We start from the raw sequence: 14,456 nt of genomic DNA on the forward strand, positions 1-14,456 counted from the left end.
TCGATTTCCCATGCTCTGCCACTGGCACCAGCACCCTTGAGTCACCCTGAGAATCATTCACCTTTGATTCAGATGAGGAAACCAAACCTTAGAGATGGTGAAGAGACTAGGAAGCGGTAAAGACCATATAGCCATGGGGACCAATAACATGAGCTGGAACCCAGTTGGGTCTCCCACCTCCGTGTATCCATGACGGTAAAAGTGAGCATTTATGGAGTTGTTTACGATGTGCCAAGCACCAATCCAGGCACTTTATAATTAATAATCTTCAATTCTCACAACAGCGCTAAGAAGTACCTATTATATTGGGGCCCAGAAATCCATACCCAAAATATGGTGGTTTGACTTACTGAGTTAAGCCTCAAGGTCTCTCTGACCTTCCTACACCCGCCCCCTTTCTCCCAAAGCCTTTACCTAGCGTCCAGACCCATCAAAAGGAACAATTGTTTTTTTCTTCCCTTCCCTATAAAACCAAAAATATAATCACACCTGAACAGACCCTTTCACATGACCATCTACTAGTTAATGTGTTCCCTGATCCATTCCTTCTCCCTCAGCAGAATTCCTCTTCCCCTCACTCCCATAACCTGCTTTGCCTGGATGGCACATAAGCTTCTGAACTCAGTTGGGAAGTGGGTAGTCACTCTGTGGTTGCCCGTGGACACATTAATAAAATTTGTATGCCTTTTCTTCAATTAATCCGTTTTTTGTGGGTTGATTTTTCAGCAGAATTTCAGAGGGTGAAGGGGAAGTTTCCCTTGGTCACTACTGTAAGGGTAAACCGAGGCTGGAGCCGAACCAGGAACGAAGACACAAGGCAAATGGCAGTGAGAATAGCCTTTATTAGGACTCGTGGGTGAGGTTCCTCGGTCCAAAGGTGCGGGCCGAGGAAGTCACGCTGAGGGAGGAGGGTAGGGGCTTCTTATAACCTGAGAGGTAGGGAAGCTGGTTGTGCAAACAGGGCCTGGGGGGTCTTGAAACTACTAGGGCAGGAGTTGAGTAAGGGTCATGAGGAAGGGGTCTTTGGAAACTGTCAACCGAAATGGCTGTTTACCAACTTGGGGAATGCAGGGGAGCTGCAGGTCATGGAGGAGTGTGACTGCCCAGCCGGAACTCTGACGCATGTAAGTCTGCGGGTGTGTACAAGGGTGAAGGGAGTCTTTAACAAAAGGCCTGCTACACCGGGTAATGCCGCCATGTTGAGTCTAGATTCCTGCCTAACATTCCGACCTCTTTCTAATAAGAAAGTGAGGCGACGTGTTCATCTGGCTGCTTCCTGCTGGTATGGGTCATCGTGGGGTTTTTCGGAGGTCGGAACTCGGGTATAGGGGTGGAGCAGCATCTGATTGAAAGTGACCTGGGAGACTTCTTTCATGTGGTCCTGGATGAAGTGGAGGACACAGGGAGCTATGAGTAGCAAGAAGCCAATGATTAGTAAGGGGCTTAGAAAGGGTAGGACTTAACCGGCCACAGACGACTGCCACCACCTAAGTGAGGGCCTCTTGGGTAAGTTCTGTGGCAGCTGCCAGGGCTTGCAGACAAGGTTGCCAGCCCTGGACTGTGGGATCTAACTGCTTGGAGAGATAGGCCACAGCCTGGTATGTGGATCCAACCGGCTGGGCTAGGAGCCCAGTGGCTACCTTCTGGCACTCCTCGGTGAATAGATGAAAGGGCTGAAGGGGGTTGGGGAGAGAGAGAGCAGGGGCAGAAAGGAGACAATCCTGAAGCTTCTTGAAAGAGTTGGCAACCAAGGAGGGGTCGGACAGTGGTCTGGTGGGTGTCTCCCTGGCAGCCTGGTAGAGGGGCTTGGCTAGGATCCCGAAGTTGGGAATCCAATGCCTGAAATACCCTACCAGTCCTAGGAAGGACAAGATCTCTTCCGCATCCTGAGGAGGCTGGAGAGTTTTAATGAGGCTTATTCTATCTGCCGTAAGGCTTTTTGTAGTCGGTGTGAGTAGTATGCCTAGGTAGGTGACAGAAGGGGTGCAAAGTTGAGCCTTAGCCGGGGTAACCCGATAAACTCAGTCGCCTAGAAAATTTAGAAGTGTAGCAGTGTCTGCAAGGGAGCACTCCCAGGAAGGACTACATAGTAATAGATCATCTATGTATCGTAGAATGGTGCTATGGGTTAGGGGGCAGAGGAGGATGTCCTGTGCCAGTGCCTGTCCGAAAAATTGGGGGCTATCTCGGAACCCTTGAGGCAAGACAGTCCAGGTCAACTGGGAAGAAATATGAGTGTCTGGGTCCTCCCATGTGAAGGCAAACAGAAAGTGGCAGTCTGGGTGTAGAGGGATGGTAAAGAAGGCAGCTTTCAGGTCAAGAACAGTGAAATCAGTGGTGTCAGGGGGAATGCGCGAGAGGAGTGTATATAGATTAGGATCAACTGGAAAGGTAGGGACTACTGCCTCATTGATGAGGCGTAGGTCCTGCATGAGGCGATAGGCCCCAGAGCTTTTCCATACAGGCAGGATAGGAGTATTGCATGGTGAGTTGGTGGGAAATAGAATGTGTTGTCAGAGCAGGCGTGTAATGATAGGTTTTAGTCCCTGTCGGTGTTCAAGGGAGATAGGGAACTGGGGTCTAGAGGGGAACTTGGAAGGGTCTTTTAGCCGGATGCGGACCAGAGTGTGGTGCTGAGCAATGATCAGGGTGGAGGTGTCCTGCGCCTTAGGGTTAATGGGGACTGGAAATGGGAGTGGGGGGTCAGCCTGGCAGGGTTTGTCAGGTGAGAGATGGGGGAAGAGGAATGTGAGGTGTGGGGAGGGGTTGGGTCGGAAGTGAACTGAGGCCCCTAGCTTGGAGAGGAGATCTCGTCCTAACAAGGGGACTGGGCATGAAGGAATGATAAGAAATGAGTGCGAGAAGAGGGAGCCATCCAGGCGGCAAGACAGAGGAGGAGTCTGGCGGTAGGTGGAGGGAGTGCCGTCAATTCCCATGACTGTGACAGTGGAGGGATGGCTGGGGCCACTGAAGGAAGGCAAAACAGAGTAGGTAGCCTCCGTGTCCATAAGGAAGGATATGGACTTACCTGCTACCTGGAGCATAACCCTGGGCTCAGTGAGAGTGCGAGGGGTCCCCGAGTCTGGGCCTCTTCAATCTTCATCGGTGTTGAGAAGCTGGAAGGCGCCTCCAATACCTGGAGGAGGGTTGTCACGTGGAGGCGCAGCGACCGTCCTCAGGTCGGGGCAGTCTGACTTCCAGTGGCCCATCTGCCAACAGTTTGGACAGGGGCGAGTTGGCTCCTTTGGGTTAGGGCACTGCCTGGCCCAGTGGCCATCGTTGCCACACTTGAAGCAGGCACCAGGTGGCGCTTGGGTAGTACCTCCTTTCTGGGAGCTCCTGGAGCCAGCCGGTCTTAGGGCTGCTACCAAGGCCTGGGTTTGGAGCTGTACCTTCTGTTTTAGCGTGGCCTGTCATTGGGCCTCAGCTGCTTCCTCCCTGGAGTTGTAGACCTTGAAGGCCAGTTTGACTAAGCCCTGGATGGGAGTTTGAGGGCCTTCCTCTGCCTTTAAAAAATTTTTTTTTTGGATATCAGGGGCCGACTGAGAAATGAAATATGAGGCCAAGATGGTTCCTCCTGCAGGGGAGGCAGGGTCAAGGTGGGTGTACTGAATAAGTGCCTCAGTCAGCTGGTTAAGAAAAACAGCCGGATTTTCATCTGTGCCTTGGACTACCTCCTTTAGTTTTTTAATGTTGACTGATTTGTTAGAGGCTGCCTGCATGCCAGCAAGAAGGCACTGAACCATCATGTCTCAGCGGCAGCATCCTACCTGCCCTACCTGGTAGTCCCAGTTGGGCTCAGCCGAGGGCACTGCCTCGGTGCCGACTGGCATGGCAGGGTCAGTTAAATGAACCTGGTTACCATGCTGCCTGGCTGCCGCTAGGATGCGTTTCTGCTCCTCAGGAGACAGGGTTGAAGTCATAACGACATGAAGGTCGTGCCAGGTGAGATCATATGCCTGGCATAGATACCTAAACTCTTTGATATAATGAGTAGGATTGGCCAAAAAGGAGCCTGCATGCTCCTCAACCTTAGACAAGTCTGCCAATGAAAACGGCACATGGACCAAGACTATTCCTTCGGCGCCTGCCACCTCTCATAAGGGACACAGGAGGTAGGTCCTGGACCGAGTATGGGCTGATACAGGCGAGGAAGAGGAGGAGGTGGAGGTAGGGGAGACAGAATCTGTCGGGTTTGGTAAGGGCACAGGAGGGGGAGAAGGGTGGGGAAGCGTTGACGAGGATGGGGATAACAGTGGGTCAGGGTAAGGAGGAGGTTGGGCAGGAGACCAGAGGGGTGGCCGGGATAGGGTGTCAGGAGGCTTAGAAAAAGAGGAGGAATCATCCCTCTCCTTGCTTGAGGGAAGAGACTTTGCGAGCAGAACTTGAGCTAACGAGCACTGGGCGCAGAGATCTGGGCGAGAACACAAGTCCCAAAAGGCCTGAACATAGGGTATCTTGTACCATTTGCGTAGTCTCTTGCAGAAGTTGGTCAGATCTGTGAGAATGTTAAAGTCTAGAGTGCCTTCTGCAGGCCACTGAGACTGATTATCCAATTTATATTGTGGCCATGCTATTGTACAGAAGAAAATGAGCCGCTTTCGTTTTATGTCTTGGCTGAGACTTAAAGTCTGGAGATTCACCAAGAGGCAGCCCAGAGGAGATTTTCGGTTTGGTTTGGACTGGGTAGTTCCCATGGTCTCAAGGCGGGCAGTCTGGAGGCAATGGGCACGTCCTCCCACTGCCACGCACAGTGCGGGGTACAGTGGCTTCCGGGGAGGTTGGATGTCTCCTAGTCCCCAGTGCTGAGGTCACAGCTGACCGGAGAGAGCCCCTGACGTGGCCGCGCATTTCGGACAGGGACTCCTGGAGGGAGCCTTCAGGACGGGGGAAAAACTTACCCAGCAGTGATCGGATTGAGTCAAATTTGGTGAGACGGCTCCAGGCTTGAGGAGGGGATCCCGGCTCAGGGAGAGGAGAGCCTGCCCGACCCGGCAGGGGTCCGGGGAGGGGGTCTCCTCCCGGGTTTCGGCACCAAATGTAAAGGTAAACTGAGGCTGGAGCCAAACCGGGAACGAAGACAAAAGGCAAATGGCAGTGAGAATGGCCTTTATTAGGACTCGTGGGCGAGGTTCCTCGGTCCAAAGGTGTGGGCCGAGGAAGTTGCACTGAGGGAGGAGGGTAGGGGCTTCTTATAACCTGAGAGGTAGGGAAGCTGGTTGTGCAAACAGGGCCTGGGGGGTCTTGAAACTACTAAGGCAGGAGTTCAGTAAGGGTCATGAGGAAGGGGTCTTTGGAAACTGTCAACCGAAATGGCTGTTTACCAACTTGTGGAATGCAGGTGAGCTGCAGGTCATGGGGGAGTGTGACTGCCCAGCCGGAACTCTGACGCATGTAAGTCTGCGGGTGTGTACAAGGGTGAAGGGAGTCTTTAACAAAAGGCCTGCTACACCAGGTAATGCCGCCATGTTGGGCCTAGATTCCTGCCTAACAACTACAACTACTATTATTACCCCTCCTTACAGATAGGATGAAGCACAAAGAAGTTAAGTGGCAGAACAGCAATTAAACCCTAAGTTGTTTGGCAAGTGCTTCTGAGGGATCCTCAGAGCTATCAAGTCCTGTCAGTTCTTTCCTTTGATAATTTTCTACAAGTGTTTTTTTCCCCCCAGTTTTGGGGACATCATCTCAGATAGAGTACTCACAGTAATCATTACCATGCATTTTGAAGAGTATGTACTATGCAAAAAACAAAACAAAACAAAAACCATTTTATCTGAGGAAGATGAGCCCCTTTAAACTATCAGGCCCAGAGACGCATTTAAAATGTAACAACAGTCACTCTCCCTCTTCTTTGAGCTAAGTAATTATCTTTTGAAACCACCTGCTATGCTAAGTAGCCATTAAATGCCATACACCTGATAGTTCAACAATGTATAGCCAAGCACTAACCAATGTATAACCAGTGTTATTTCTGTAAACAATGAGAATTCCTGATGAACAACTTTTGTAATCACTTCCTCTCCTAATTCATCTTTTTATTCTTTACAAATGTGAGCCCCTTTTTTGTTGTCCAGAGCACTCCCCTGAGACAACTTGCAAGTGTGCCCTGGGTTGCAGTCCTCAACCTTGGCCCTTGGCCCAAATAACCCTCTACAGGTACTTTTCTGAGGACTCTGCATTAACTTAATCCCCACAACAAAGTCGGGAGTATAATTATCCCCATTTTACAGAGAAGGAAAGTAGGATTAAGTAAGTGGCTCAAGATCCCACAGCTAGCTAGTAAATGCTGGAACTGGAATTTGAATGTGTCAATCAAAACATGTCTGAGACAGGTCTCAATTTAGAAGTTTATTTTGCCAAGGTTAAGGACATGGCTGGAAGAAATAAACACGGAATCACAGAAACAGTCTGTGGCCTATGGCTTTCTCCAAAGATGATTTTGAGGGCTTCAATATTTAAAGGGGAAAAGTGAACTGGAGGGAAAGAGGAAGGGTATGGTAATCCACATGTCTCAAGAGAAAAGGAGCAGGTAGGGAAATACTCAATTATGTATTTGTCTGGCACGTTACATAAGATAAAGTAAATATGGTGTGGAGACATTTAACCTTTTGTTTTTTGTTTTTGTTGTTTTGTTTTGTTTGAGACACAGTTTTCACTGTTGTTGCCCAGGCTGGAGTGCAATGGTGCAATCTCGGCTCACCACAACCTCTGCCTCCCGGGTTCAAGTGGTTCTCCTGACTCAGCCTCCTGAGTAGCTGGGATTACAGGCATGTGCCACCATACCCGGCTAATTTTGTAAATATTTAACTTTTTTTCTGTAGCTATCTGCTTAGGAACAAAAGGAAAGGCAGCTTTTTACATGATTCAGTTTTCAGTTTATTTTTTTCCTTTTGGCATAGTGAACTGGGGTCCTGAGTTTTTATTTTCCTTTCACAAATGCAACATTCTGGCTCTATTCTTTGCTGTGTGGGGATCCATTCAGAACACCAGAGTTGGTATAACAATTATTTTAAGCTGAAGATATTTCAGATTCAATAGATGCAGAAATAAACCTTCTGGGAGCTTTCTTCATCTGATTAAAACTTCTGGGAAATGTCGACCTAAAGGGAAAAATCTAAGGCAAACTTAATGTAAGTGTAGCAGGACAAGCCGCAGACAAAACCCCTCAGACACCGAGTTAAAGAAGGAAGGGCTGTATTCAGCTGGGAACTTTGGCAAGACTCACATCGCCAACAACCAAGCTCCCGGAGTGAGCAATTCCTGTCCCTTTTAAGGGCTCACAACTCTAAAGGGCTCTACTTGAGAGGGTCGTGATCGATTGAGCAAGCAGGGGGTTCGTGACTGGGGGCTGCATGCATTGGTAATTAGAATGGAACAGAACAGGACAGGGATTTTCACAGTGCTTTTCTATGCTATGTCTGTAATCTATAGATAACATAACTGATTAGGTCAGGGGTGATCTTTAACTACCAGGCCCAGGGTGTGGTGCTGGGCTGTCTGCTTGTGGATTTCGTTTCTGCCTTTTAGTTTTTACTTCTTCTTTCTTTGGAGGCAGAAATTGGGCATAAGAGAATATGAGGGGTGGTCTCCTCCCTTATTTGTAGAGAGTTTATTTGGGCCAAGTTTGAAGACTGCACTTGGAAGCGAAGATTCAAGTTGCCCTGAGTATATGCTCCCAATTAGCAGAAGTCACAAGTGGGTTTTTAAAGAAGAGGCAATTCCTAATGAGGACTAACCTCTGATTTTTTCTTATCTTGCCCAAATTCCTATTGAAAGGGTCTGAGTAGTCATGCCCTACAAACCATAAATTCTCATCAGATGGGTTTTATTTGACCCTATATATTGTGACTGACTTTTCAGTCTGACTCTAGCATAAAATTACATGACAAAGAAGAAAATAAAAATATTTACCCCAAAACTTGTTTCTTTGCCATATATATATATATATATATATATTTTTTGGTCAGGGGGCGGGATGGAGGTTCACTCTTGTTGCCCAGGCTGGAGTGCAATGGGGTGATCTCGGCTTACTGCAACCTACCCCTCCTGGGTTGAAGGGATTCTCCTGCCTCAGCCTCCCAAATAGCTGGGTTTATAGGCACCCACCACCACGGCCGGCTAAGTTTTGTATTGTTAATAAAGATGGGGTTTTGCCATGTTGGCCAGGCTGGTCTCGAACTACTGACCTCAGGTAATCCGCCTGCCTTGGCCTCCCAAAGTGCTAGGATTACAGGAATGAGCCACCTCCCCTGGCCACTTTGAAATGGCCCTGCAAAGTTGTCCTTAATGGGGGAAAATTTACATCTGTAAAGAATGTCTAATAACACAGATAGATCTTTTTCTTCCGGGCCCTCCCAATCCTGAAGAGATTAACTGAGAGTCTAGCACCTTTTAAAGATCTGAATAGGAAACATTATCAACTGTTGTCTCTAAGGGCAGCCACTGTGAGACTTCAAAGAACCTTGGTCTCCACAATCTTTTATCTTAACCTGAACATTTCCTTTCTATTGATCCCAGGTCTTCAGACAAACTCAACCAATTGTCAACCAGAAAATGTTTAAATTTCCCTATAGCCTGGAAGCCCCCCCTCCCCCACCTCACCACTCCAAATTGTCCCACCTTTCTGGACCAAACCAGTGTATTTCTCAAATTTATTTGATTGATGTGTCTCATACATCCCTAAAATGTATAAAACCAAACTGCACCCTGATCACCTTGGGCACATGTTCTCAGGACCTCCTGTGGGCTGTGTCACGGGCCGTGTTCACTCATTTGCCTCAAAATAAATCTCTTCAAATATTTTACAGAGTTTCACTCTTTTCCTAGACACTAAGTTGTTCACCAAGAATTTACATAAAAATAACATAAGCTATTGATTGACTATACCTTGTTCTTTGTATCACAAATCCCAGGAATGTGAAGATAAAGGGTGAGGCATGTCTGACTAAGAACAAACAATTGCACCCCAATTCTTGGTTTTGTGGGAACAAGCATGGGGGTAAGGGGTGGAGTGTATGACTGAAGTCCCATACTCATGTCTCTCTGGGCCTGATAAATTTTGCATACCTCAAATAGTTCAAAGTGGTCTGAGCTATTTTTCTTTTATCAGAAATGAAGACTGCCATACATGTCCTCTTCAGCAAGGCTTCCACTCTGAGGAGGGAGACCAAGAGTAAACTCAACATAAATACCCTTTCTGGGGGAGTTTAATGACTCTGAAGAAGACAGAAAGACCACTCATGCTGGCATAGACCACAGTAGCACACACTTTCTGGTCTGACGTTTGTTCTTTTAAAAACTCTTTTGTCTTTCCTTAAGAAACCTCTTTCTCCCCTAGAACTTTCTCCCCTTTCCACTTCTCCTACTAAGTTAGATGTGTAAGCCTGCCCGCCCTTCCTTCCTCCCTCCCTCCCTCCCTCCCTCCCTCCCTCCCTCCCTCCCTTCCTTCCTTCCTTCCTTCCTTCCTTCCTTCCTTCCTTCCTTCCTTCCTTCCTTCCTTCCTTCCTTCCTTCCTTCCTTTTTGAGACAGAGTTTCACTCTTGTTCAGGTTGGAGTGCAATGGTGTGATCTCAGTTCACTGCAACCTCTGCCTCCTGGGTTCAAGTGATTGTCCTGCCTCAGCCTTCCAAGTAGCTGGGATTACAGGCATAAGCCACTACACCTGGCTAATTTCAACCATTTGATGAGCCAGCTACTTCTTTTGTGGTTCCCCTGTGCATACGAATAAACCCTTTTCTCCTGTAAATTTGTCTTTTGTCAGTTTAATTTACAGGCCCCAGCCACTGAACCTAAAAGGATAGAGGAAAAGGCTTTTCCTTCCTGATAGCTACTTCTTTTTCACAACTGTAGGCTTGGATCTATAATCTTCAAGCATTCGAATTTTGGCAGTAGGAAAAAGAGGGAGGAGGGATGTCATGAACAAAATACAAGGCATGAAAGAGCCTGGTAAATTTGCTATGAAACATAATCTCCCATTTCCCTGTCAGGGATTTCAAGTTGCCTCATTCTCCTTCAATGTTACTGTCCATTCAGGACAGTAGATTCAGGACAGAGATTCACTCTGTCTGTCCTTCCTTATGGAGGACACTGATGACCCCAGGGTCCAAATTTTATTGATCTCCAAGACCTCAGCACATACCCAGTAACAATAACATCTTTCTTGATCACATCCTCTTTTATACAATGTTTTCATACCTGTTGTTTTTGATGGAACCATCACTTGCTGCCATATCACACGCCCTTATCCTTCTGGATAGATGATCAAAAGTCCCTTTTCCCTCAACATGAATGACACTGTTCTCTAGGAATCAGGTTCTAAGACAGAGATTAATGTGAGAGAATTGTATTAGAAAGTGCTCTTGAAATGAACACCTCTGAAAGGAAAGAGAAGAAAGCAGACTTGGGTAAATGGGCAAGTCGATCTGTGATGCTGTCTCAGAGAGGTCTTGTTGGACCCCATAGGAGCACTGAAGTTGGGATGACCCTTCAGAGTTGTCCTGAAATGGGATGAGAGAGTTTGTTTCATTTAGGAAAATCCCTGTAGGGGGCTGATGACTTTCTGTTGAGACCATTCTGAGCAGCTGTAATTGCCCAACAGGTTCTCCTTGTCTGCTGCAGAGACAGAGCCAATCTATCAAGATAAGAATTGCAATAGAGAGAGTAATTAGCCGGCTGTACCAGGAACTGGAGTTTTATTATTACTCAAATCAGTCTCCCCAAGAACTCAGGGATCAGAGTTTTTTAGGATAATTTGGTGGGTAGGGGCTCATGAAGTGGGAAGTGCTGATTCGTCAGGTTGGAGATGAAATCATAGGGTGTCAAAGTGAGTTTTTCTTGTTGTCTTCTGTTCCTAGTTGGGATTGCAGAGTTGGCTGAGCCAGGTTACTGGTCTGGGTGGTATCAGCTGGTGCATCAGAATGCAGGATCTGGAAAATATCTCAAGCACTAATCTTAGGTTTTACAACAGTGATATTATTTCCAGGAGCAATTTGGGGAGGGTCAGACTCTTGCAGCTGAACGCTGCCTGGCTCCTAAACTGTAATTTCTAATCTTGTAGCTAATTTGTTAGTCCTACAAAGGCAGTTTGGTTCAGGCAAGAAGGGGCCTTATTTCAGGAAAGGGCTATTACCATCTTTGTTTAAAAGTTAAGCTATAAGGCCTGGTGTGGTGGCTCTCACGCCTATAATCCCAGCACTATATGGGAGGTGGAGGTGGTTGGATCACCTGAAGTCAGGAGTTCAAGACCAGCCTGGCCAACATGGTGAAACCCCTTCTCTACTAAAAATACAAAAATCAGCTGTGTGTGGTGGCAGGTGCCTGTAATCTCAGCTACTCGGGAGGCGGAGGCAGGAGAATCACCTGAACCCGGGAGGTGGAGGTTGCAGAGAGCCAAGATTAAGCTATTGCATTCCACCTTGGGCAAAACTCCATCTGAAAAAAAAAAAAAAGCTATAAACTAAATTCCTTCCCAAGGTTAGTTCGGTTTACGCCCCGGAATGAACAAGGACAGCTTGGAGGTTAGAAGCAAGGTGGAGTCAGTTAGGTCAGATCTCTTTTACTGTCATAATTTCCTCAGCTATAATGTTTGAAAAGGCGGTTTCACAGCTGGATGTTGATGAAAAGAGGCAAACTTTGTAAAATACTTGAAGAGATTTATTCTGAGCCAAAAGTGAGCGACTAATGGCCTGTGATAGAGCCCCAGGAGACCCTGAGAGCACACGCACAGCATGTGCCCAAGGTGGTCAGGTTACAGCTTGGTTTTACATCTTTTAGGGAGACGTAAGAGGCCAATCAATACATGTAAAATGTACATTGGTTTGGTCCAGAAAAGCGAGACAACTGGAAGCAGTGGAGGTTGGGGGAGTCGAGGAGAGGAGCCTCCAGGTCATAGATAGATTCAAAGATTTTCTGATTGGCAGTTGGTTGAAAAGAGTTATTATCTAAAGAGCTGGAATCAATAGAAAGGAATGTCGGCAGGGTATGGCAGCTCACGCCTGTAATCCCAGCACTTTGGGAGGCTGAGGCAGGTGGATCACCTGAGGTCAAGAGTTCGAGACTGGCCTGGCCAACATGGTGAAGCCCCGTCTCTACTAAAAATACAAAAAATTAGCCAGGCATGGTGGCAGGTGCCTGTAATCCCAGCTACTCAGGAGGCTGAGGCAGGGGAATCGCTTGAACCCGGGAGGTGGAGGTTGCAGTGAGCCAAGGTCGGGCCATTGCACTCTAGCCTGGCTGACAAGAGCAAAACTCCATCTCAAAAAAAATAAAAAAATAAAAAATGAAAAGCATGTCTAGGTTAAGATAAGGAGGTGTTGTGGAGACCAAGATTTTTGTTTGTTTGTTTGTTTTTGTTCTGTTTTGTTTTTTGAGACAGAGTCTTGCTCGGTGGAGTGCAGTGGTATGATCTTGGCTTACTGCAACCTCCGCCTCCTGGGTTCAAGCAATTCTCCTGTAGCTGGGATTACAGGCGCCTGCCACCACATCTGGCTAATTTTTGTATTTTTAGTAGAGACGGGGTTTCGCCATGTTGGCCAGGCCAGTCTCGAGCCCCCGACCTCAGGTGATCCACCTACCTCAGCCTCCCAAAGTTCTGGGATTACAGGCATGAGCCACCAAGCCCGACCTGGAGACCAAGATTTTATCTTGCAGATAAAACCTCCATGTAGCAGGCATCAGAGCTGTTATCGGACTTAAACAGGTGTCAGACTCTTAATTTTCTTCTGGATCAGAGGAGAGACCTGGAGAAAAAAAAAAAAAGATTGTGGACAGAATGTAGGTTTTCCCCATTAAGATCTTTTATTTATTTATTATTTATTATTTTATATTTTATTTTTTGAGATGGAGTCTTGCTCTGTTGCCCAGGCTGGAGTACAGTGGTGTGATCTCGGCTTACTGCAACCTTTGCCTCCTGGGTTCAAGCAATTCTCTGCCTCGGCCTCCCAAGTGGCTGGGATTACAGGCATCTGCCACAACGCCCAGCTAATTTTTGTATTTTTAGTAGAGATGAGGTTTCACCATGTTGGCCAGGCTGGTCTTGAACTCCTGACCTCGTGATCCACCTACCTCGGCCTCCCAAAGTGCTGGGATTACAGGCGTGAGCCACTGCACCTGGCCAGATCTTTTTAAATGTTAATGCTGGTCACTTGTTCCCAATTCTGAAGAGAGGAGAGTATGATGAGGCATGTCCAATCCCCACTTTCGATCATGGCCTGAACTAGATTTTCTGGTTTAGATTGGAATGTCTTTGGCAGACAGGGGAGTCTATCAGTCGGTCAGGGGGCTTAGATTTTTATTTTTGGTTTACATGGGGGAATAAGCCCTTTGTTCCTGAAGGGAGGTCATGTGGCACATCACAGTGTCCACCACAGACTACCTCTTGTGCCACTTGGATTCATTTCACAGAAGTCTGGAACAGCTCCTCTAGCATGCTAATGAGTCTCTCTTCATGGTGGAAGTTAGAAGAAAGATAGTGGAAAGAATTATAGCTCTCTGAAGCCTCTCTCAGGACAGCAACTGATACTCATCATTTTCTTCTTTTATTCTTTTTAGCTTTCCTTCACCCTTAGTGGGCATCTCTGCTGATTTCAGTGGCTTACCTGATGGTGTGATGCAAACTTTCTCCCTGGGGGGTCTGAGCCCCAGTATCCATGCTGTTCTCAAGCCATGCTGCTGCACTTGTCTTTTTACCATCAAAATAGGGCAGGGACTACCAAGAGGCACCCAAGTGGGCCAGCTGGCTGCCAAGCATATCCCCCATGTCTCCATTTCCTAACAGTTGTATTATCAGGATCAACAATCAGGATCCTGATTGTCAAATCAGGATCAACTCTACAGCCACTATGATCATGCCTCTTCTTGCCTGCTGGCCTCTGCACGCAGGAACCCACAGTTCCTAGGCAACAACCATAACCCATTCCCCTGCTGGATACATTTCCCCATTGGGAATCAGAGCCTCTAAAGCAGCAGAGCCTAGAGTTGTAGGGGCAGAAATCACAAATTTCCCACGTAGATTACTGGGAGTGATGGTGAACAGGGCCATACCTGCTTTCTCTCTTTGGTTCTGAACCCTTATGTTTTACCTTTTGGGAACAGAACACCAGGTTGTTGGTTTAAAGTGTATACTGCATGCTAGAAGATGGCACCTCCTCCTCTCTAGGAATTACTTCCATGTTTGTGCTTCAGCTGTGCATCTACCAGCTGATTCTATCACTGTGTTAGGCTGGCAGTTTCTAGGTGGTCTGCTGTAATGTGACCAGTGGATACAATAGTCATATGCCCACTTTACACCTCTTTTGCTGAGAAGTGGTTCCTGGTATGACATGATAGGATTCCATACCTGTTGCTCAGACACTCTGTAAGCCCTTGGATAGTAGTGATGGTTGAGGTCCAGGAGGTGGAAAAATTCATTATGAACAAAGTTTTCTGCAGGGCTGGTAGTGGGAAAGGTGAGACAA

General features: G+C 47.3%; 3 long non-coding RNA genes across 4 annotated transcripts in view; 1 reads left to right on the plus strand and 2 right to left on the minus strand.

Moving 5' to 3' along the window:
• The first annotated feature begins 939 nt into the window (after window positions 1-939).
• Window positions 940-14,456, plus strand: part of LOC126935311 (uncharacterized) — a 39,589-nt gene continuing 26,072 nt past the window's right edge. Inside the window, exon 1 of one of the 2 annotated variants that reach the window (XR_007719217.1) lies at window positions 940-1,124. This is a non-coding gene — a long non-coding RNA (uncharacterized LOC126935311). Of the gene's footprint in view, window positions 1,125-3,679; window positions 3,946-14,456 lie in introns of those variants that run through there. The other variant, XR_007719219.1, reaches the window with a different exon arrangement.
• Window positions 1,120-5,785, minus strand: LOC126935304 (uncharacterized). The gene is made up of 3 exons (XR_007719211.1): window positions 4,902-5,785; window positions 3,029-3,209; window positions 1,120-1,407 (listed from the first exon to the last, which is right to left on the minus strand). It is a non-coding gene; the product is annotated as an uncharacterized LOC126935304 (long non-coding RNA).
• LOC126935301 (uncharacterized) overlaps window positions 12,717-14,456 on the minus strand; it is a 57,498-nt gene continuing 55,758 nt past the window's right edge. The window contains exon 4 of the long non-coding RNA XR_007719208.1: window positions 12,717-12,740. This is a non-coding gene — a long non-coding RNA (uncharacterized LOC126935301). The remainder of the gene's footprint in view (window positions 12,741-14,456) is intronic.

Source organism: Macaca thibetana, chromosome 14, assembly GCF_024542745.1.
Source record: "Macaca thibetana thibetana isolate TM-01 chromosome 14, ASM2454274v1, whole genome shotgun sequence".
Classification (NCBI taxonomy): domain Eukaryota; kingdom Metazoa; phylum Chordata; class Mammalia; order Primates; family Cercopithecidae; genus Macaca; species Macaca thibetana.